Source organism: Olea europaea, chromosome 19, assembly GCF_002742605.1.
Source record: "Olea europaea var. sylvestris chromosome 19, O_europaea_v1, whole genome shotgun sequence".
Classification (NCBI taxonomy): Eukaryota; Viridiplantae; Streptophyta; class Magnoliopsida; order Lamiales; family Oleaceae; genus Olea; species Olea europaea.
The window spans coordinates 24,645-50,598 of record NC_036255.1 but is presented as its reverse complement, the minus strand read 5'-3'; the positions used below and the strand labels follow the sequence as shown (position 1 = coordinate 50,598).

General features: G+C 32.6%; 1 long non-coding RNA gene across 2 annotated transcripts; it reads right to left on the bottom strand.

The window, feature by feature from the left end:
- Nucleotides 1–554: 554 nt before the first annotated feature.
- Nucleotides 555–6,302, bottom strand: LOC111368449. Of its 2 annotated transcripts, none has more exons than XR_002697988.1 (2): nt 5,275–6,302; nt 555–1,125 (listed from the first exon to the last, which is right to left on the bottom strand). It is a non-coding gene; the product is annotated as an uncharacterized LOC111368449 (long non-coding RNA). The 2 variants fall into 2 exon arrangements; XR_002697987.1 differs by having other exon boundaries at nt 5,313–6,302.
- Nucleotides 6,303–25,954: the final 19,652 nt, after the last annotated feature.

Sequence of the window (25,954 nt, the reverse complement as noted above, 5' to 3'; positions counted from 1 at the left end):
GGACAGCTGGGGTGGCAAATCAAGGTTGATGGAACGAAAGGAAAAGCAAAAAGATTGCAGATCTGAAAAGGTACAATCTTATCACAATTTCTATCTAAACACAAAGGCGATTCTTGGTGGGAATCGAAAATTATTTTAAATTCCGCTGTGCATGTATAAGTAGATTCCCAACAAAAGTTGTCAGTTTCACTCAATATTTCGCTAACATTTGGACCCAATAAAAATTCGTAAAATATGAGAAAAGTGATAGTTTGATTTTCTTGTTGGGTCCCATCCTGCACAATAATCCAACTATATCAAAACAGTCCTCGAGAACTATTCACATTGATTGCACAGGCTCTAGATGATGAAGTTAATATATGAGCAGTTTTAAAATATTTTCTTTTTGAACTAAAAGGAAAGAGGTTGTAGTTCCAGGATCGAATTTATGCCAAAAAAAAATCAACGCAAAAATCAAGATTTTCTCAAAATAAAACAGAAAATAAGAACACGAGAGATTTTTCGACCAAAAGGCCCCAGATGTTCAATGACCACTTCTAATGCTTAGTCCGCCATTGAGCATCCATAAAGGATTAAGCTCGAATCCACTAAATATGCCAAAATAGGCAAAGATCAAATTATAGAACAAAAAGTTCCCAAATCAAAAATACAACACAATCTTCCCACAGTAGAACTCACACAAGAGTTTCTCTAACAATTCTCCCAAAATCACAATAAATATTTTCAAAGAAATCAAAAGATTAGAACAGAGAAGATGAAAGGCACGCAGCCAAGAAAAGTCTCAAAATACTAATTGTTAACCCTAAAAAATCAGATGCTTCCTATTTATATGGAAGGTAAGGATCCAACGTCCACCAATTTGCCACTTGTCATTGATCCAAAGAAAAGACGCTCATTATGATCAAAAACACGGGTTTCGAGTTAAAAGATTAGCCTTCCAGATTCTTCTTCACGGGTCATGATATTGGGCCATTTATTTGGGCTCAATTCAATAGCCTTGAGAAAAATGGGCTCACATCACAAAGTGCAGCAACCCAACAACTTACAATCTCCACCTTTGCTATATTTTGTGCTTGCATCTATGTGGATTCTAACTTAGTCTTTTATTTCATTTGCCCTAGTCACCTGAAAAGAAAAATTGTTAGCAAGTTTCGAGATTTAATAATCTCAAACAATCTGAAAACTTACAAAGTGGTATTACCTTTATCCCAACATCTGTAGGACTTACCTTAGTAGGTATTTTTATCAATTTAATATCACCTTTATCAATTATATCTCTAATGAAATGAAATTTAACATCAATATGCTTTGACCTATCATGAAAAACTGGATTTTTACTTAAGAAAATAGCACTTTGATTGTCAGAACATAACTCTACCTGACTTTCTATAAGACCTAATTCATTTAACAGTCCTTTAAGCCACAGTTCCTCTTTAATAGCTTCAGTGGCAGTAACATATTCTGCCTCAGTAGAGGATAAGGCAACTATTTTCTGAAGTTGTGACTTCCAACTAATGCAAGTATAATTTATGACATAAAAGTATGCAGAAGTAGACTTTCTATTATCCAGGTTTCCAGCAGAATCTGAATCAACATAACCTTTTAGTTTAAAACCATCTTTACTTGCTTTAAACATAAGTCCTAGATTACATGTCCCTTTCAAATATTTACTCAGGTTTTTCGTACATTCCCAATGAAATTCACCTGGATTACTCATGAATCTACTTAATACACTTACAACATATGCTATATCAGGTCTAGTACATACCATTACATACATAACTGATCCAACAGCATTAGCATAAGGCACATTTATCATTCTTTTAAATTGTTCTTCTGTTTTAAGTGATTGTTCAACTGATAATTTCATTCAAGCAGACAAAGGTAAACTGACAGACTTGGCATCCTTCAGGAAAATCTTTTAACCACTTTTTCAATGTAAGATTTTTAAGTTAAAAATGACTTGCCATTTATTCTGTCTCTTATAATTTCCATGCCTAAAATCTTTCTTGTAGGACCCAGATCCTTCATTTCAAATTCCAATTCCAATTTTTCTTTTATGGAATTAAGTGTAATAGAATTATGACCAGCCAACAACATATCATCAACATATAAAAGGAGGTAAAGAATTTAGAATCACTATTCTTCTTAAAATAGAAACAAGGATCAAAGTCTGATTTCTTGAACTCTAGGCCTTGTATAAAAGAATCAAATCTCTTATACCATTGCCTAGGAGTTTGTTTTAAGTCATATAATGATTTATTTAGAAGATACACTAGATTACCTTTATTTTTTGCCTCAAAACCTTTGGGTTGTGTCATATATATGGTTTCATCTAAAGAACCATACAAGAAGGCAATCTTTATATCAAGTTGCTGTAGTTCCATATCGAACTGAGTAACAATGGCAAGGAGAATTCTAATAGAGGTGTATTTAACTATAGGTGAGAAGATTTCGGTATAGTCTATCCCTTCTCTTTGAGTGAAGCCTTTAACTACAAGGCTTGCCTTATATCTTTTATTAGATATACTTGAATCCCCCTCTCTAATCTTATATACCCATTTACAATCAACCAATTTACATTCTTCAGGTTTCTTAACCAATTCCCAAGTTTTGTTTTTATGCAAAGAGTTTATTTCATCCTCCATAGCTTCTATCCATTTTAATGACTCTTTACAAGATACTGCATCCTCATAGGAGGTGGGTTCAAGATTAGAGGGGTCAAAATCTGTTTCAACAGATACATACTCTGCATATTGATATCTGGAGGGAGGTCTTATTTCCCTATTTTCCCTATCTCATGCAAGCTGATAATTTTGCAGCTCATGTACTGAGCTTAGTTCCTGATTATCATTCAAAATTTCAGCATCTGAAAGCTTAGTTCCACCTCAAACTGAGTGCCCATCAGTGTTTTCCTTATTCAACTCAATTTCTATGATAATAAAGTCATCATCCTTTTTGCTTTAATGGGTTTTGTCACGAGACATGGAAATTCATCCTCATTGAAAATCACAGACCTACTTATTATCACCTTATAGCCTCTAATATCCCTTAACCAAAGTCTATAGCCTTTAACTCCCTCTCTATATCCTAAGAAGACACTCTTTTGTGACCTAGGATCCAATTTTGAGTCATAATGGTATGCATATGTAGCACAACCAAAGGTTCTGGGATGGGAGTAGTCAAGCATAGTACCAGACCAGATTTGCTCAAGGATTCTATTATCTAAGGAACTAGAGGGGCATCTATTCAATAAGTAACAAGCTGTCTTTACAGCTTCCCCCCAAAATATTTTAGGCATGCCAGAACTAATCAACATACATCTGGTCCTTTCAAGAATAGTTCTATTTAATCTCTCAACAACCTCATTTTGCTGAGGTGTGTAGGTAACTGTTTCGTGTCTCAATATGCCTTGATTGCTACAGAATTGATCAAATTCTATACTACAGAACTCCAACCCATTATCAGTTCTAAGTGTCTTAATCTTCTTGCTTGTTTGGTTTAATTAATGTACACCATTGTTTGTAGATTACAAAATATCAGATTTTAATTTAAGCAAGAAAATACAGAACTTCCTGGAATAATCATCTATGATTAATAGGTAATATCTATAACCAGATACGGTAGATACCGGTGCAGGACCCCACAAGTCACTATATATATATATACTCCAAAATATTTTGAGACTTGTGAATACCTGCCCTAAAAGGCAACCTTACATGTTTCCCCAAAATACAATGTTCACAAAAGGTTAGTTTTTGAACATTATCCTTTCCAAATGCCCCTTGATGAGAAAGGGATTTTAGACCCTTTTCACCAAGATGGCCAAGTCTCTTGTGCTAGAGTTCTGACTTGTAAGAATGTGCAACAAGACTCATGAGATTATTCTTTGGATTAGGTTCAGTGTCAATAACATAAATTTCATTAATTTTTGGGGCACTAATAATGGGCCTTTGATCTCTGATTATATTTGTAAAACCATTCTTGATTTCAACATGATAACTCTCATCATCAAGAACACCTAGGGAGATTAAATTCCTACTTAGTGCTGGCACATATCTTGTATGTTTCATCATTAAGTAATGGCCAGATTTTAATTTCAAAAGGATATTACCTATGCCTCTAATTTGACATGATTCATTATTACCAAATTTTACAAAGCCTTCATTAAGGTCAGAGAACCAACCTTTATTAGGAGTCATATGAAAGGAACAACCTGAATCCAGAACCCAGTTCTGATCAGTCCTTTTAGTAACAGATACATAAGCAACCCCAATGTTGGCTCCTGCGTCTTTGTAGGGGACAACCATGGATGATGACCAAATCTCAAAATTGGGATTATTTTTCTGGTCATTGGCTTTCTTAAAGCAATCTTTGATAAAATGACCTAACTTCCCACAATAATAGCACTTTTTGTTCTTTGCCTTGGTCTTATTAAATTTCTTGTCCTTTCCTTTATTATTATTGGGCAATTTCCTTTTTACAAAATTTATGTCCTTGTTGTGATTAGGCTGACTAAAATTACCGATACCCTTAGTTTGAGATTTTTGATTTGCAAGGGCATTTTCAACATGAAATGCCTCCTTATGTTCAGATTTCACTTCTAACTCCTTATTCAAAAGAGAGGTATGGATAATTTCAACCGTCAAGTCACTCCTACCATATTCCAAGGCATTTCTTATGTCTTTATATTTGTCCCCTAAGGCATTTAGTAGACCTACTACCTTTTGTTCATTAGAGATCTTTTCTTCACAATTTATAAGATCTTGAGTGATCGTATTAAATATGTCCATGTTTTCTTCTGTATCAAGATTGGGATCAAACTTAAAACTAAAGAATTGCCTACATAGAAAACATTTATTTGGTAAAGACTTAGTTAGGTACTATTTTTCTAAGGCTGTCCATAATTCTGCAGCAGTCTTAGTTTCTCCTACTTTTCTAATCATAAAGTCAGATAAGTGTAAGAATATAGTACTCCAAGCTAGCTCATCTTGATCAATTTTTCTATTTTTAGGTAGGTTTTCAGGCCAAGATTCATCAACAACTTTAGCACATTTTAATTGTAACAGTAAGGCCTTAATTTTTTGGTGCCAAAGACTAAAGTCTCCTTTGCCATCCCAAATCTAAACATCTACTTTTGAATTCATAGTAAGCAACAATATGTGAATTGTGCTCAAGTGTGTTATGTACAGTAATTTGTCACACAAGTCAATACAGTATATGTCAGAAATAGCATACAATCCAGAAATATTATACGGCCAAAAATATACTTACACTAAGTAATCAAAAAGGAAAGTTCTCAACAAGTATACCTTCACAAGAGCAAGTAAATGTGATTGGATATTTCCTAATTGAACAGGAAGCTCAAAAAAAAAAATCACACCGTTAATATCATCCAGCAGTTTATAAAGAAATAAATTCAAGTTATAAAATATACACATAGTATTAAACTAACGAGAATTTTAGAAAGTTGGAAATTCTTGTTTCTTGAATTGAAAGATCCCTGGATTTCCTCAGATTCTAGGGTTCTCTTAAGGAACCCTAGACAAAGGCAAATACAAAGTAGATCAAGTCGAACCAACCTCCTTTTTCTTTTAAAAGAAAACTACCAACAAGAAATACTGCAGGATTAAAAAAAAAAAAAAACACCCTGAAGATATAGGAAAAATAATGACAGAAGCACCCAAGAAAATTTTTCAAATGTTGGCAAATCTGAAATTGCCCGTTTTCTTTAGGCCGAGAGAATCCCCCTTTGAGATTCGAGTTTCAGAAATCAGGTTGTGAGAAAACTGAAATTTCTTAAAAAAAAAAAATTTAAGCTCTGATACCACTGTAGTTCCAGGATCGAATTTATGCCAAAAATACTCAACGCAAAAATCTAGATTTTCTCAAAATAAAACATAAAATAAGAACACGAGAGATTTTTCGGTCAAAAGGCCCCGGAGGTTCAACGATCGCTTCTAACGCTTAGTCCCCCGTTGAGCATCCATAAAAGATTAAGCTCGAATCCACTAAATCCGCCAAAATAGGCAAAGATCAAATTACAGAACACAAAGTTCCCAAATCACATAGACAACACAATCTTCCCACAGTAGAACTCACACAAGAGTTTCTCTAACAATTCTTCCAAAATCACAATAAATATTTTCAAAGAAATCAAAAGATTAGAATAGAGAAGATGAAAGGCACGCAGCCAAAAAAAGCCTTAGAATACTAATCGTTAACCCTAAAAAATCTGATGCTTCCTATTTATATGAAAGGTAAGGATCCGGCGTCCACCAATTTCCCACTTTCATTGATCCAAAGAAAAGACGCTCCTTATAGTCAAAAACACATTTTTCGATTTAAAAGATCAGCCTTCCAGATTCTTCTTCACGGGTCATGATATTGGGCCATTTATTTGGGCTCAATTCAATAGCCTTGAGAAAAACAGGCTCACATCACAAAATGCAGCAACCCAACAACTTACAGAGGTCACACTAGCCAGATGGATATTAAGAAGCTTCAACAAGAGCTTTGGAAACTAAGAAGCTCCAATGATAGCTTTCTTATAGTGGGGATTCTCAAAACTTCGGCATGAAATTGGATTTGGAATTTCCAAAAATCACTTTCACATTTCCAAGTCTTTTGCAGAATGGAGCAAACAACTCCTGGTGGATTTCCTTGGCATTGACTTCAGCAAATGAATGCCATTTTTTCTCTTTTTTTTGTGTGGTAAATACTCCTACTTATCTAACTAGAATGGAGTGTTTGGCATTGCTCTCTACCCTACTATGTTTAGATAAAAAAGTACATGAAGGGGGATATAGACCTTAACTCCTGAAAGGTTCAAGGGATTACAAGATTGAAATTAAAATATGAATGCCTAGTACACAGTATTTTTAAGACTTTTAATGCCAAAACCTTTCTTCTCACCTCCCGTGAAACTAACTTCTTTACATTCTTTGATCACTGCTATTCTGCATACTTGTTTATGTTATCACTTTGCACTCTACAATGAAGACTCTATCAAAGTTCTTTTCAGGTATAGTAAAAATAATTTGAGATACAGAAATTAAATATGTGAATATCGGTAATTCTATGGCAAAATCGTGATTTTTAACACATCATTTCATCGTATTTCTCAAATGGAAGTTGTGAACTTTGTTAGTTGCTTCCTTGAAGCTTTAGTTTAGTTTAAAACATCATCCACCAATCTGAGTTTTTAAAACTGTTCGATTTGTAGCACAGTATTGTTCGAAACGATAAGTTATTCACTATTGTATTACTTGCAGTGATGTCGTACACTAGCAATTTTTGCAACAGTAAGCATTGGAAGATGATGATAATCTTGCTAAACTCGGACGGTTGGGTGGAAGCAGTGAGGCAAAGAAAGAATCAAGCAGTTGAGCCAATATATAGAAAGATGCCAAGCAAGCGTCTTCTGAATTATTCTTGAAATATTCAAGAAGAGGCAAGGGAAAGAAGATGTAAAAGGATGCTGAACAACCTAGAGAATCAACAAGGTTGGATGGTGCTAAATTGTTCTTGGTCCGACTTTTAATCTGTTAGATAGTTCTGAATTTGGTTTTCTTACTTAAAAAACATAACAGTTCTTTTACTGTAATATCATATATTAGCACACATACAATTGTGTGCGTGTGTTTTTCCTTTTTTTATTTTTTTATTTTTTTTTGTGGCAGAACAAAATTGACTTCATTTTATAGATATATGTACGGTGAAACAGTTAAATTTTCGTTAAAAAATGAAAAACTTAGGCCATTAACATAGTTCGGACTACACTTATGATTTGTAATATTTGAATTATGCACAATTACTTATCGCATAGTTCGGATTGCGGGCAACTTGCGTGCATCTATCTTTTCGTCAAGTGCAATATGAAAATTAGATTCATGTAATTGCTGATTGTTTTCATGCAATCTATTCGTCAAGTGCAATCTGAGAAAACATATCAATCTGGCTATTGTGGTTTGAACTGTCAACCTCCCACGTAAATTCCATACCTTTTACGGCTTGACCAACTATCCATATTTAACTATTTCTTTGAAGTAAAATATATGGTGTGCGTATGTAACAAAGGTGAACCGATACAAGAAACAATAGCTGAACAGCCTTTCCTTTGTGAAACGGCTTGTGAATGGCAGCCTAAACCAAATCTTCTGAAAGATTGAAGCTGGCGTTGGGAAGTAGACAAGCCAAGTATTCCTCAACCTCCTGACTCACAACGGATATTACGAATCAGAACTAAAGTGATTCCAATCTTTGCCAATCTATATCTTTCATTGCTAAAAACTAGATGAGAGATTTGCACTTTGGTGAGGAAGGGAATTCTACTTCAGACAGTGCAGCAGAAGCAACTGCTGAAAGTTAAGTTTGTTGTGTTGATGATCCTAATGTAGGCAGTTGATGTTGCTCGCTTACTTTTCAGCAGATGCACAAATATAGTTCATAGTATAGCCTGTAATGTATAGGATGTATGAATTGGTTCTCTGGCTAGTTTTCTTTTGTAAGTGCTTATCAAGGAAACAATCCAAATTTCATCACAATGTCTTAAAAAAAAAGAAAAAGTTTACTGTAATTTTTTTTCCTATTTTATATAGTAGTTCTTCACTTTGAAGAAAAACCTTTATAAAATCTCTCTGTAATTTATAAATAACCTCAAATAAGTAAAGGTCCATAGTGGCGGCCCTGAGTATAGGCGAAGTAGACGATCGCCTAAAGTCCCGCTTTGATGAGGCCCCAAATTATATAAAGTTAATTGATTGGTTGAAGAAAAATGAAATTTATATGTATGAAATTTTGAAAAGAAAATTATCGTATGCAAACAGAAGGAACTAATAAAAATTGAAAATACAAAAATTTTTAAAATATATATATGGCAACAAACTTTCACTCACATTTATTTATCACAAACATTACTTTCCCTATTTATAATTAAGTTGACACTTTGTCTTCCAAACATTCATTTTCTTTTTTTTAACCAAACAAAAGGTCTCTTTGTCATTTCAAATTCCATGTCCAACAATCACCCATAATTATTTTTTTAACTCAACAAGATATAAATTATCTCCCTTTAAATTAAAATTTTGAAGATTCAATGCAATTTGGTTTAATCTCTCTGCCATTATTACAACCTTACATGTTTCTTTCTTTCTCTTTTATCTTCAAAACATACACTACAGAATACATAAGTTGTTATTATATTGTTTTGTTTTAATCTCATCATAATAATATTTTTAGATGTTTGCTGAAAACACTTTGAATTTAATAATTCTTTGTCGTTGTTTATACAAATACTTCTTATTTTAAATTAATTTCTTATAAATCAATATAAAATTAGAAGTTCGTTTGTATTTGATCATTATTTTCATTATTTTGTTACACTATCTTTTGCAGTCACATTCTCTAATTTTGTACATAAATTACTCAAATGTATATTAAATTTTATTTGAAATAGTTGTAGTGGGAGAATAATCATACAAATGAGCACACCACTTTGACATTGCATTGTAATTCTGTTTGTCAAACTTTACTTGTAATTTGTATTGCTGGTTGAAATTTGAAATTTTATTAATTTTCTCTTCAAATTTTTGGGCTTAGTTGTTTGTGTTGAATTCTTTCTAATTAAATTAAGCTCCTGTTTGGTATCGATCAATTAAAATCTAGATTTTAATCTAAATCAAAATTGATAATTAATTTTAACTACATATTTTATGGGTTTCAAAACTCTAAATCTACATATTTTATCTATTTCTATCAAAATTTACCAAAAAATTGATTTTAGGGGTTGTTTGAGCCCAATTTTTTTTTTTCCCAAAAAATGCATTTTGAAATAGTGTTAAGATGGAGAATGTATGGTTAAAAAATAAATAAAAGTTTTGAATTTGCATGTAATATTATTTTATTGAAAAATGTGATTGAAATGGTGTCAAAGCACTATTGAAAAAATATATTTTGATGAAAAATGGGGCTCAAACAATGGCTTAATCTCCATCAAACAGACTAAAACTTTATACAGTGAGACTTAAGATATAGGGCCTCAATTTGAAATTGGCATAAGGCCCCCAAAATATCAAGGCCAACCCTGAAGGTCCAGAACAACAACGTGCTTTCATTTTGCAAAAGAATATAAGATGCTATGATGACTTGAATGTAGTTTTGATGATCTATTAATTGTTTTCCCTAACTTATATTTAAGTGGTCATTAGTATTTCATCTACATTCCCCTTTGGAGTTCCTCCCTTGAATTCATGACAGCATATAGTCACCACAGTTATTGCTTCCATTGCCAGTCCAGTTTGTACAGCTGTATTAATGTTTAAGATCTCACTTTTTACTTTAATTTTGATGGAGATCAAGATAAGAATAAGTATATAGATAGATTGTAGTTAGTATTTTAAAGTATATCTAGTCAAATTATATTAGATTAGTTTTTACATTTTGATACAATTATAATTTGTTTTCTTTATAACTTCTTTTATTTTATTTGCTCTATAAATAGAGGGGCTTAGTCAATGTAATAGACAACATGGTTATATAAATAAAGATTGATTTTTCTTTACCCTCAATTTTTTCTTCTTGAATCTTGTTTCTTTTCTTAATTTTCGATTTCTAGTCTACCTCATCGAAGCCGTGTTCTCTCAGCAGAAGAGATAAAAACGGAGATCAAGATAAGAATAATGATAGAGATAGATTTTAACTATTATTTTAAAGTAGAGTTTGATTTAAAGTATAATACTCCCATTATATTGGATTAGTTTTTATATTTAGATATAATTATAATTAGTTGAAATTTTGTTTCCTTTTTAAATTCTTGTAGTTTATTTGCTCTATAAATAGAGGGACTTAGTCAATGTAATACACAACCAGATTATATGAATAAAGATTAATTTTTCATTGCCCTCAATTCTTGTCTTCTTTAATTCCCTTTTTTCTTAATCTTCAGTCATTCTTTAACAAATTATACACTCCTGCAAATTATATCTTTTTGTCTCTATATTTATTCTTTGCAATGTGTGTGTGTGTGTAATATGATGTACACATATTTGAACTTTTGTACAGTATATTTAAAACACAATACATAATTTGTATAACATATTATACTATATGCTGCATATGTTCTATTTCAATAATTTATACCGACACTAGACACGATTCATACAACATATTGTGAAGTCAAAGACTAGATCACCAAGGCATTTTTCGAGCTCAGTTTCTCCAGTCAACCAACGCCTCAATGAAAAACAAACCAAAAACTCTCAATTATTCCACACTTATGGTTGCTTTGTATAACACACAAAGAATGTACAAAGATAGCTATAATCACAGTATGAAGTCAGCCACGAAGGTAGGAAGAGGAAGAAAAACAGTGGACACAATCACACAAAAAGAAGGAAGCATTTCTCACTCAAAGACTAAGAGCAATTAGACGCATACAACAAACGAAGGAAGGCAGCCATATAAATAGTTCACATTAGGGTACAGTAATGGGTCAAGCCCAATGGGATAATCAAGTGGTCTAAGTGTATTTCCATGTGAGCCAAAATTTATAAGCCATCCAAATAAGTGGGAAATAGGCGATGAGCAGAAATATTTAAATTAGGCCACTCTCAATGGCCCAAACAGTTTTACGATCGGGTCTTTACATTGAGTGTTGACTTTTGATTCAATCATTTGGTCGATGCCAATTGAGAATCTTATACCAAGTTACACCATCGTCCAGGAAGTCGTTTGACAACAATTTAACCAACAAACCTCCACATTGTTATCAAAGGACTTGGAAGGAAACATCATCACTTGTTAGTAACAACTCCAAAAACGGGAACCAGTAAAATTGTAAATTAGTTACCTCCACCGATATCTTCAAACTCCTTGCAAATTCTAAACTTCACTAGTAGCAGCACCTTAGTGCCCATGTCCGAGGGTTATGTTGTGTATGTATCTTTTCAAGTCTTACCACTTCTTATGATACAATATCTCTAAAAAAGTGTAATCTAACATCCATGTGCTAGGTTTGTTCGTGAAAAAGAGGATTTTTGCAAAGATGTATAGAAGGTTGACTGTCTAAATATACGACAACATAGTCATTTGAAGCACAACATTTATGAGGGAAACCTTTAAGTCACAAAGCCTCTTTAATTGCTTCAGTAGTAGCAACATATTCTAATTCTATCTAGATAGTGCAACTAAGTATTGTAATTGTGATTTCCAACTAACATAAGAGTTAGACAAATTGAACACATAGGAAGAAGTTTGTCTCTATCACCGCATAATCTGCATCTACAAAGCCTTTCAATTTCACACCTTATTTATTAATACCAAATTTTAGACATATATCATTAGTTCTTTTTAAGTACCTTAGCATCCACTTTAAGGCTTCCCAATACTCGGGACTTGGATTAGACATCTACCTACTGAGAGTACTAACAGGAAAAGCTAAATCTGATCTAGTGTAAACCATCAAATACATAATAGATCATATCACATTAGAATATGAAATCCTACTCATGTATTCTATTTCCTTTTTATTACATAGAGTCTGATCTTTATATAATACAAAATCAGTAGCCAAAGATAATGTAATATGTTTGCAATCATGCATGCCAAATTTTTTCAACACCTTTGAAAAATAAGAAGGCTGATGCAAAAATAATGTAAAATTTTGACATATCTCTTTTAATTTCCATACCTAGGATTCTCTTGGTTTAACCTAGATCTTCCATGTCAAAATCGCCATTCAATTTTGTTTTTATCTTGCTTGTCCACTTAGGTGATGAACCAATTAAAAGGATACCATCCACATAGAGTATAAACACATAGTCATCATTAGCATCATTGTGTTGGAAATACAAGCAATGGTCAATCTTACTCATTTGAAACCCGATAGTGAGTACAAAATAATCAAATCTTTTATACAATTGTCTAGATAATTGCTTTAAGCCATTTAAAGATCACTTCAGAAAATACACATGATCAAGTTTTAGTTTGTCTTTAAAACTTCTTGATTGATTAATAAAGATTTGCTCACCAAGTTCACCATGTTAAAAAAAATAGTTTTTATATCAAGTTGCAAGTTTCCAATCAAAATGTGCAATCAATGCAACCCTAATAGTAGTGCACTTAACAAATGGTGAATTTGAGTCTTCTATCATTATTTTCTCTCTATTATCTATCTCATGTTGTTGAACTTGAGTCTCCACCTTATTAGGGATGGCGGAAATAGACGTGTTAAGTTTTTCTAACTCCACCTATAACTAATCTCTCTCTTCACCTTTATCTTCTTCACTTATGGGTCCAGATTTGGTCTTAAGGCAAGGCATCTTAGCCTTGTTAAACATGACATCTCTACCCACAATGATCTTATTCACCGTTTAGCTTCTATTCCATAACCTACAACCCTTGACACCCTCAGGGTAACCTAAAAAACATATTTTCTAGCTCTAGGTTCAAGCTTACTCTGATGAGAAAATCCAGCATGGCTAAAAGTTTTAAGCACAGAATACTCACTTGACTTACTACACCATTCTTCATGTAAAGTATCATCATTTAATATAGCAAATGGAGTTAAATTGATCAAATAACAAGTAGTCATAACAGTTTCATCCCAAAATGACTTTAGAACATGAGAAATTAACATCATGCTGGCACTTTATCAAGTATAGTTCTAGTCATCATTTTCGCTACTCCATTTTGTTGGGGATGTAAGGAATAGTTTTATACCTTATTATTCTGTTCTCTTTGCACATATTATCAAATTCTGTTTTACAAAACTCTAGGCCATTATCAATTCTCAAAGTTTTAATCATCTTGCCAGTTTGACTCTCAATTATCTTTTCCAATTATTAAAAATGTGAAAAGTATCTTTAAAGGATAAACCCATACATTTTTTGTGTAATCATCAATGATAGACAAAAAGTTCATATTTCTACCCAAGGTGATATTACCAGTAGAACACCATAAGTCCGAATGCACATATTTAAGCATGTCTTTAGTTTTTTGAACACTCATGGAGAAAGAAGTTCTATGATACTTACCAAGCACACAGTGATCATAGAAAGATAAATCAGATATACAATCATTACCAAAAGCACATTTTTCATTAAGAAGTTTAAACCCCTTGATACAAGTCTATTGTGCTATTTATGTCTGTGATCAGCATTGGCAAAAGAGATATAGTAATTTAAACCCCTCATCACTTCTCGATTAGTGATATAAATATCATTTTCTTAGTTTCTTTGATGGAAACTAATGCATTATTAACCAATTTCAAAACTCTATTTTCAATTTACCACTGAAGTCGGTTTTCTCAAATCTCTCTACTAAAATTAAGTTGATATACAGTTCAAGAATGTATCTAACATTTTTTAAAGTATACACAAAACCAGCCGCAAACTTTAAGGTAATATCACGAATCCCAACAACAATATAAGTAGAATTATCACATAGCACAACATGCTCATTATTTGATTTATTTAAGTTTTCAAACTAGTATTTTTGTGATGTTACATGAAAAGATGCACTAGAATCAAGTATCCACTCATGCAAACGAGAATTGACAATTAGATTTAATTTAGCAAGATAAGCAATAGAATTTGTAATCATATACACTTCACTGTCATCAACACTGGAAGTAGAAGACAACAAATTTACTACATCTCCCTCTTTACCCTTTACCTTGCCCTTCTCTTTATAGTAGTCTTTTATAAATTGCCCCATGTTCCCATAGCCATAGAATTTCTTAACCTTGATCCTAAATTATGATCTAGACTTACCCTTGCCTTGTTTTTACGTCAATTGGTACTTGACTCCCCACCAGTATGGAATCGGTCATTACTGTTTTGCTTAAACTAAGTTCTATCCTCGCCATGTGAATCTCACCGTCTTTCTTATCATATTTTTTAGCTTCAATCTCTATCTCATTACTTTTAAGTGAGTCAATGACAATTTCAAGTGTAAAAGTATCCTTACCATACTTGATCTCATTTTTAACTTCCTTATAAGTGTTAGACATAGAAGTAAGCAGAATTATATTATTGTAGGCTTCAAACACCGCCTCTTCACATTTAATAATAAATTGAACAAGTTTGTTAAAAAAGTCTAGATTTTCATCAAGATCCTTTGAATGATCTATTTTAAATTGAGAAAACACCCAAGTAAGTAAAATTTGTTCGAAGTAGATTTGAGCAAATACAAGTCCTTCAATTTTTTCCAAAATTCTTGAATAATTTCCAATTTATACTTTTTTTAAAACAGCATCAGACAAATATAAAATAATAGAAGTATAAGCGAGCTCATTGGCTTCTTCTTCTTCTTCTTCTTTTTTGAAAAATAACAGAAAAATTGCTTTCAATAGCCTTTGAAACTTTTTGTTGGATCAAAATACCTCTCGTCTTTTGTTACCATATTGAAAAATCACATTTTTCGTTAAAAATTATCAAATCAAAATTGTGAATTAGCATTTTTACGAATCAATAAAAAATACATAGAATCACAAGTAAGCCAAATAAAGTAGTCCTAGGGTCACAGATAATACACATCATTCTAAATTATCAAGGTTTCGTAAGATTCGTGATCTTGGATTAAAGTAATGTTCAAACGGGTAAGGTCTAGGTATTTTAATGGGATTAAGGTACAACAAAAGAGTGCATCAATCAAAACAATTTCACATACAATAAGTATATAAAAATGATAATAAACTAATTTAATCAAAATAAATACTTCAATCATGTAAGATCAAGTAATTCCTAATTTCTATTGCAAACAATCATTACCCCACGCGGTAACCCCATTCCTATTGTCACCCTACACATTGACGTGCTAGTACTAAAATTTGATCGGGATAAGCCAATTTATCAGCGTGGGCCACATCTAACAATCTATAAAATCGAAAGATGCGAATCTACTGCTTTAGGGCCACAACTATTTGTCCTAAGTTTAACAAGTGTACTGATACAATTGACCAATGATCGTAGGTTGAGCATCCAAGGTAAAATCATCCAAAATTTACTGTATAACCTAGAACACAAAATTAATGATATCAATATGTTCAGAATAATAATACGACCAACCTATCTGAAGAGAACAGCTCTAGAATCACTGCCACGTGCTACCCATGTGCTGCCATTGAAGATCCAAGTGCCACTGTCACCGCAGCCCGTCGCCTAGAAAGGAATGCCTTTGCCTGTTGAGTATTGGTATAGCCTCCGTTTCTACAACCAATGTCTAGTTTGGCCGGAATTGACAACTCCGGGTTTGGTCTCCTTAAAAATAACGCATTCTAGGTGTCCTTTGTTTGAATTTTCAATCGAAAAAATTGCCCCACCAAGCTCTAATACTAGATGTGAAATGGAAGACTAGATCACCAAGGCATTTTTAGAGCTCAATTTCTCCAATCAACCGACACCTTAATGAAAAACAAACAAAAATCTCTCAACTATTCCACACTTATGGTCACTTTGTATCACCCACAAAGGGAGGTGTAATCATAGTATGAAGTCAACCACGAAGGCAGAAAGAGGAAGAAAAACAATGAACACAGTCGCATAGAAAGGAGGAGCCGTTTCTCACTCAAAGGCTAGGAGCAATTAGATTCATACAAGAAACCAAGAAAGGCGGTCATATAAATAGTTCACATTAGGTTACATTAATAGGTCAAGCTTAATAAGATAAATAAATGTGCTAAGTGTATCACTGAGTGAGCCAATATTTATAAGCCATCCAAATAAGTGGAAAACGGACCATGACCAACACTAATTAGATTAGGCTGCTTCCAATGGCCTAAATAGTTTTAGGATCGGGTAATTTCGTTGAGGTATTGACTTTTGGTTCAGTTATTTGGTCGATGCCGACTGAGAATCATATACATTGTTATATCATCGTCCAAGAGGTCATTTGACAACAATTTGCCCAACAAATATTATATTTAATAAACAAGTTATCATGGTTGACCTCAATTTTTATGATATACTAGATGCTCGAATGAATATTTGAATGTAAAAATTGGAACTTGGAACGTTTGCGTGTTAGGGTTTGTGTTTGACCTACAATAGTGCTTTGTGGATTTAAAGTTTCTAAAAACTTGATACTGCAATTACGTAAAGCAAGAGCTTAAATCTTACATTGTAGTTCATGCATTATGTTTATAGTTTCGTAGGGACAAGGGATATTTATTTAGCCCATATTTGGTGCCCATTGTTTAAATATTATGCACATAAAATCCCAAATGTTTCTCTACTTTTTAACCACACATTTTTCTAAAAGCACTATTTGAAACCCTTTTTTATGGAACATTTTTGCAGGAACAGGTGCTTTGCATATAGGTTGATAATAGTTCATATTGTGTGCGATTCGTGAGCATCAATCTATTGATTATGTGCAATCTATTCTGATAACATTTTTCTTGTTCCTTTTTGTATTTGTCAATTTCAACGCCGCCTAATATTCTTTCTGTATTTGTTCTTTCTCTACGTTTGAGTTGCAGTGACACTTTCATTTGAATTCATGAAAGAAATTGGCTGATTTTCCAAGTGCATGAAAAGTTGCTTATTCTTTTCTACATTGTATTTGAAATTCATGTTCAATTTTCATTTGTAGTGAATAATATTCTTATTCATGCAGAATTTGAAAAGAATGTGCTTATTTTTTATTTTTTTTAAAGATTCAGAGGGCAATTTTTCAAGGATAAAGTTTGAAACTATTTATGTTTTTATTTTCAGGTTACAAATGTGTGAACTAGGTTTGCTATGTGGGAAATTTTATTGATAGGAGAAATTTGGTGGCTACTGAAGGAACGGTCACAGCAGGAATTGTTTGAGTGTAAGGATGAGATTGGTGAGATCATTTACTACATTGGATTCTGGGTTCTAGCCTAGCTTTCAATTGGTTGACTCTAATGGTGATGGGTAACACGAAGTCAGTAAAGAATTTGAGGATGGTGAAGAAGAAATAGGAATACCTTGGGGTTTAAAGCAATGCAAAAAGGGAAAATTGAACAAGGGACTCTGAATTCAAGAGTTCCTTACCCTTCCTATGCTCTGTTTGTCACTTTAACGGAGCTTTTCACCAAAAATGTGAAGGACGACTTGGCTTCGCATCTTCAAAACAATTCAAGTGCCCTCAACTGGCATGCTTTTCACAATTAGTTCTCATAAACGAAACTCATTGTGGCAATGTGCAATATGTGCAAAGCCATAATGATTGGTGTTCATGTGAAACCTGCAAGCTTACAAGATCATTGTACAAGTAATAAGATTTGTAAGTTAAGAGTATCGTTTCTACGAGAAATAAGGTCTAATATTAATTAAGTAGCTTTTACTAAACTCGAAGTAATATAAAATCAAAAAAGTTGTGATTTGTATGTTTTCTATGCTAATCTTAAACTAAGAAAGCAAATAAAATATTTATTTAATATATGAATATTTGTATTGGAATCGTGAATCCCCCTATTGCCATTTAATTCAACTCTTAATTTTTAATTTAGTAAATTTATGCATTCAAGAAAATCGATAATCCACTTTTATTCAATATTCATTCCCAAGATATATTAAACATATGTTTAACATGATCCGATCCTATTCCTAATCCGAATTCATATGAAAAATATGCGTCAATTCACAGGATTTATCACACATGATTGCACATACCATAGATATTATTCCTAACACCTATTGTCTATGTTTTGATTTTACTGCGTTCTAGACTTATTGTGAGTATTCCTACAATACAACAAGCAACTTACTATCCAATTGGTGATCAAGTAATTAAATAGTTCAATGGGAGCGCAAAATCAATTAAGAAAAAATCATGAAGTACTAAATTAATTGACTTAAATTAAAATAAATAAACAATAGGGCTCATCATTCATCCAATACGATGAGAAACTAGCCTAGCATATTAATATATAAATTACAACAAGAATACTAGAAAAATATCACCCGGATCATGAAAGAACACAAAAGATGTTGATCTTCAAGTCCAAAGTTGAATTCTTCAAAATCCTGATGTAATTGAACTTCAATTCCTTGCTATAGATTGATCTTTTCTCTCAAAATATAGTAATTGACCACTTGTTCTTGATAAATTTGATGAAACTATTGTGTATGAAGAGGCAAGAGAGAGACTCTTTCATTGTTGCTCATAACTTGTATTTATATGACGAAATTTGGTCAAAATTCACATCCAAATTGTCTTCCAAAAGAGTTTGAATCAAATAAGGAAAGTTGCCTTCGTGCACACATAATTTTGTCTATGCACAGCCTTCAGTATTTTGGTCATAACTTTCTCTTTCAGTGTCTAATTTAGGTGATTCAAAGTACGTTGGAAAGCTAGTTAAAAGAGCTACAATTATTCCGGAAGTACAATTTTTCCAATTCAAACATTCTCCATCAGAAAAATGGGTCTCAAGTTGACCAAAAATCTTAAAGATATCTTATATGATTGAAAGTCAATTTATGGTAATACTCTAATCATATCCCTTTCCTTTTTTACTCCAATTTGCATTTAATTGACTCCTATCAATCTTCAAAGTAGCTTTTGTTGCCCAAATCAACCATTAGAAATTTATACTTTGGTCCCCATACTTTGGATTTGCTTCATTTTAACCATTTTCTGTTCTTTTTTCCAATTTTTCTTTGAAACATGAATTTTTCCTAATAAAAGCAATAAATAAAAAATTAGCTATTAATCAGTTCAAATAATAACAAAATATCATCATTTAGGATCCCAAATAAATGTAGAATCTGCACTTATCAAACCCCCCAAACTTGAATCTTTATTTATCCTCAAACAAAACTAAAACCCAGCAAACACACAAACACGCAGTGCTAATTACCTAATTGGTGGGCAGTCAATCAAGCAATGTAAAAGGATTTAGCTAGCTAACCTAGCTTTTTTATCTCAGGATTGAAATCATAAAATCAAATCTGTGCACAGCTTCAAAATCACAATACGCAAATTAAAATCTACTTTTCCAATGTAAAATTAACGTGTGTGTGTGGAGAATTAAGCATAGCATCATGAATTCGCAAGTAGTTTCAATTCCCAACCCTTAATGGCCAAATATGTCCTTTCATCACTCGTAAGATTCACACACCCCCAAACTTATTCTTTTCGCTCTTTTCAAATGTGTGACCTAAGGTTGAATTTTAATACTATCGTTATCTCTCTAGTTTAGGTAAATCTCACTAATTGCAGGTCAATATATCAATAAACAAGGATTCTCCATAATTTGATTGCTTCAATCTCCAGAACTCAACTAGGTTAATAATCCATCATCAAAAGTCAATTTTCTTGAACAAGTGTTTAGAACTAATCAAGGCATTCAGTGCATCTTCTGTTTCATGCACTTGGTTTTTCAATTTTATTTCTCACTTTTCATTTCAACATTTTTTTTTATTTGCAGCATTCTCTCCCTTAAGCTTTCTAAATGATCCCTTTAGCGAACTTTAGATCGATGACTCCCAAGCCAATTGACTTTAGGGCAACAGGTTTTAACACCCTTACAAGCTTAATAACTCGAGTCATAAAGGCTACGAAGAGAAATTTTCAAGTAAAATAATTTTTTATATGTTTATTATGTAAATCAACTTTTAACTTGAGACTTTCATCCAATTTCATCCTATGGACTTTATACAATCCACACAAGATTTTATTTATATATATATACTTGTCTTCCGTTGTTTCCTTGGTAATGGTTGGTTCAAGTGTTTCACGACGTCATGTTCCTGCACAATGCGGATAAATAAAGTATTAAAACATAGAAGATCTGGAACAAGTGTTACTTGGCTCAAACATCAATAAATCAACAAGTAACCTAAGGAAAAATGGGATATGGATGATAATTCCCTAATTAAAACTGTAAAAATAAACTAAATTATCCTATAAGTAGAAAACAAAATAAATAAAAGGGATAGAAAGATTGGGTTGTCTCCCAACAAGCGCTAATTTATAGTCTTTAGCTTAACTTTATTGTTTCGGCATCATAAAATTTTGAAGAACGCTTTTGATGCTTGCTTAGTTTGTCCCTTTTAAGTTTGCTCCACTCTTCGTTGCTTCTACAAATTTTAGCACTACCCCTTCCAATGTTATATGACTTGCCTATCTCATCCGATTTAAGTTCAACTATGTAGACTTCTTCCTCTTCTGCGAGTTTAATTATAAATTCAATGATAGGGCAATCAATGAAGTTGACAGAGTGTGAATTAACGTCTTCTTCATTAATTACCTTCCCTTCATTTTGTTCATTTGTAATTGAACTTTTATCATCTTCGTTCTTGTCTTCCATAATTGATATATCATCGGGTTGAATGTCTGGTTCACAATCTACATCCACGGGCAGTGGAAACTCTTTTCTTTCAAACTTCTCGAATGGATTATACCCCCACCTTTTAAATTCGATCCAGAATATGCCATCTCTTATGCACATTTTATTTTCATTTAACTTGGCAAAATCAGTATAGTATTTTGTAAGTACCTCCTCGTTCCACATGGAAGGACCAACTCCCACAAGCGTGTCTGAAGGGACACACTCGCCCATAGGCATGTAGTCTTCATTAGCATTGTCAAATGCTAATTTTTGACATTGCAAATATTGTTGAAATCGCAGGAGCTTGAGCCTTGCTGGTCAGTGCATATATACAAGCAGTAGCCACTATAATGCACTCCATAGCAGAACTCACAATATATATCTTCTTCCTCATCGTCCATGTAGAGATTAATTATTGCAAAAATAATTCTACTATGTCAGCGTCAGAATCTTGCATATGCTACTGAACAACACCTGAAAAGAATACCAAATAAGAGAGATCGGTGTGGATAGCCAAATTCAACAAACAAAATAATAATAATAATAATAATAATAATAATAATAATAATTATTATTATTATTATTATTATTATTATTATTATTATTATTATAAAATGAAAAAAATCGAATCTAATATAATCTATTAAACTAAAATCAAATACGTTATTACCCGCAACGACGTCAAAAATTTGTTCGTGTGAAACCCACAAGCGTACAGGATCGTTATACAAGTAATAAAATTTGTGAGTTAAGAGTATCGTTCCACGAGGAATAAGGTCTAATATTTAGTTAAGTAACTTTTACTAAACTCGAAGTAATATAAAATCAAAAAAATTGTGATTTGTATGTTTTCTATGCTAATCTTAAACTAAGAAAGCAAATAAAAATATTTATTTAATATATGAATATTTGTATTGGAATTGTGAATCCTCATATTGACATTTAATTCAACTCTTAATTTATAATTTAGTAAATTCATGATTCAAAACAATCGATAATCCACTTTTATTCAATATTCTTTCCCAAGATATATTAAACCTATGTTTAATACGACCCGATCATATTCCTAGTCCAAATTTATATGAAAAATATGCATTGATTCACAGGATTTATCACACATGATTGCACATGTCATAGATATTATTCCTAACACCTATTGTCCATGTTTTGATTTTACCGCATTTCAAACTTATTGTGAGTATTCCTACATTATAACAAGTAACTTACTATCTAATTGGTGATCAAGTAATTAAATAGTTCAATTGGAATGCAAAATTAATCAAGAAAAAATCATGAAGTAATAAATTATTTGTCTTGAATTAAAATAAACAAATAATATGGTTCATCATTTATCCAATACGATGAGAAACTAGCTTAACATATTAATATATAAATTACAAGAAGAATATTAGAAAAATATCACCCGGATCATGAAAGAATACAAAAGATGTTGATCTTCAAGTCCAAAGTTGAATTCTTCAAAATATTGATGTAATTGAATTTCAATTCCTTGCTATATCTTGATCTTCTCTCTCAAAATATGGTAATTGACCTCTTGTTCTTAATGAATTTGATGAAACTATTGTGTATGAAGAGGCAAGAGAGAGACCCTTTCATTGTTGCCCATATCTTGTATTTATATGATGAAATTAGGTCAAAATTCACATCCAAATTGTCTTCCAAAAGAGTTTGAATCAATAAAGGAAAGTTGTCTTCGCGCACACATAATTTTGTCTCTGCGCAGCTTTCAGTATTTGATCATAACTTTTCTCTTTCAGTGTCCGATTTAGGTGATTCAAAGTACGTTGGAAAGCTAGTTAAAAGAGCTACAATTCTTCTAGAAATACAATTTTTCCAATTCAAACGTTCCCCATCCGAAAAATGGGTCTCAAGTTGACCAAAAGTCTTAAAGATGTCTTATATGATTGGAAGTCGATTTATGGTAATACTCTGATCATATCTCTTTCCTTTTTTACTCCAATTTGCATTCAATTGACTCCTATCAATCTTCAAAGTATCTTTTGTGGTCTAAATCAACCATTAGATATTTATACTTTGGTTCCCATACTTTAGATTTGCTTCATTTTAGCCATTTTTCGTTCTTTTTTCCAATTCTTCTTTCAAACATGAACTTTTCCTAATAAAAGCAATAAATAACAAATTAGGTACTAATCAGTTTAAAAAATAACAAAATATCATCATTTAAGATCTCAAATAAGTGTAGAAGCTACACTTAGAATTAGTTTGCACCACTTCCCAAGACCATGATTTGTTTCCCTGATCAACCAGAGGAAGCCAATTGCTGGAGGCATCCTTCTGACTAGCGATAAGAAACACGAGGTTCCTGCCACTAGAATAGAGGAAATAATCTCACTTGACTCTTCCATGTAATATAGATGAATTCAAAATTGGCCTAAACTGAAATGACCTGACAGAAAATAAATTGGAGCCACCTCAATATGTGCACATCAAGCATAACTTTACCTCATCAATAGGAAACCTAGTACGGTTAATGCAAGTACTGAATGTGCAACCTGCAGTTCTACTAAATGCTCTGAGAAATGTATCTGCAGGTTCAGTGTCTCAGCTGGTCAAAATCTTGCTCTTGCACTCCAAACCGAATAGGGCTATCTATAAAGACTTGTTGGGTGTTTTCTTGCTAACTATGACATATACACATTGATGTCAACCAGAGGTTCAAATGCCGTTGGAGAATAGCGTATATCAGTATCCAGTTGTTTAAAAGCATGAAAGCGAAATAGGATATCTTGGGCGGCATGTTTTGGTGTCAAATTCCCTTATGTAAAGGCTCTACGTTGAACACTTTTCCAGGCCCATTTCGCATTGAAGTCTTCTCTGATGGTGATTTTGCATCTCAATGTATTGTGTACTAATTTGTTAACTGGTAACTCTTACAATACAACGATCGAATAACCTATTTAGCAATACCAATTGATTTTCCGTAGTCTCAGGTTTTACTCCGGAACCAAATATGTGGACAAAATAAAATAATCCTAGAACCGAGTTTGTAAAACATTACAGAATTTATGATTACACTAAATCACCCAATAACTGCCTCCAATAGTTTTATCTTGTTGACTACTTTTAACAGAATAAGTAAAATAAATATTTGTAATTAAATATTTGTTTTAATGAAAGAAGTCAAAGGCCCTAAAGTCCAATCGTATACTTCTAAATATTCGCACGATCAGTGTGGTTTGAAGTGTCGACCTCTCGCATAAATTCTACAGTTTACTTTAAAGTAATATATATGATACATCTAATATTAGGTATATACATATTTTTCTCTTGGTATTAACTTTAATGTAGAATGACCTATGCTTCTCAAGTTGAAAATTATTATCAACAAATAAAACCGGCAGAAGGCACTTAATCTTGGAACATTAAATTTTTAAGTGCTTTTATCCTGTTGATTATTGTGCAACCTATGTGCATATATGAAACTAAGTAAATTATTTACGTTGTTTGGATCTTGTGCCGCTTAAAAGACCCATATCTCTTCCTTTTGACGAATTGAATAATTACTGTATAGAAGAAAAGGTATAAATAAATTAAGGTCGTAGATTTTTATTTTTCATTTTTTAATAACTGATCCTGAACAAAAAATTCTTCAATTCATCCACACAAAATGAAGGAGATTAATTTTGCTTTTGTTTGGGCGCCAGTAATGAACAAGGTGCCTTCAGCTTCAAAGAATTTGCTTCTTTAAATTGTAGGATTGAACTTCCTTTTTTTGACCCTCTTCCATTCTTGTTATCTGTACCTAGACCACTATTATTTGATCTTTAGAATTTCTTGTTGTTGGTGAAGTCTCAGTTCGATGGATTTCTCTCTGAGTCAGATTGTATAATCCAACTTTTACTCCGTCAATCAATGTGTCTCCTTGGATCCGAGGAGAGGGATCTGAGGCCTCAATTATACCGTACATTAGCTAGAAAATCTGTAGCGAAATTTCCCGAGCAATACTACAAGTACAGCAATTTTGAGGTGGAGCCCACGATTAAAATAATCGTGGGCCCCACAATTGTGAGAGTGCTGTAAGTGTACAACAATGTACACACAGCCTTTTTTCAAATTTCCCTCCCGAAGATGCGTGTAATCTTTGCTTTTAATTTGAAAATTAATATCAGTAAATAAATCTTGCTCACTTTTCTTGGAAATGCTCCTCTTTGAAGCACGAGACTATCTTGTTACACCAAAACAACACAGCCTGCACAATTTTTTACTCTTACTAATATTGAAAAGCAACTTAATGGATCATAGGATACTGGAGCACAAAATAAATTCACCCACTTATATTTACATTGAACTCTTTTTCTTTTAGGGAGAATTGCGGTTGGGGTCCCAAACCTTTCAAATTTTTGTAAACTATACCATAACCTATTATTTTTGCACAAATAGTCTCAAATCTTTCATCTTGATTACAGCTAGAGGAAATATGGACGAAATCTATCCATTTTACTATTAGTCGACCAAAAATAATAATTTAATATTGGGTGCCCTGTCTCGATAGCCCACCCCCACCCCCCAATAGGGGGGTTGCCAAATAGGCACTTTGGAAATCCAGGGCCCATGTGGCCCTAGACAAGGAGACATTTCCTTTAATATTTCTCTAATAAAATAAATAAAAAA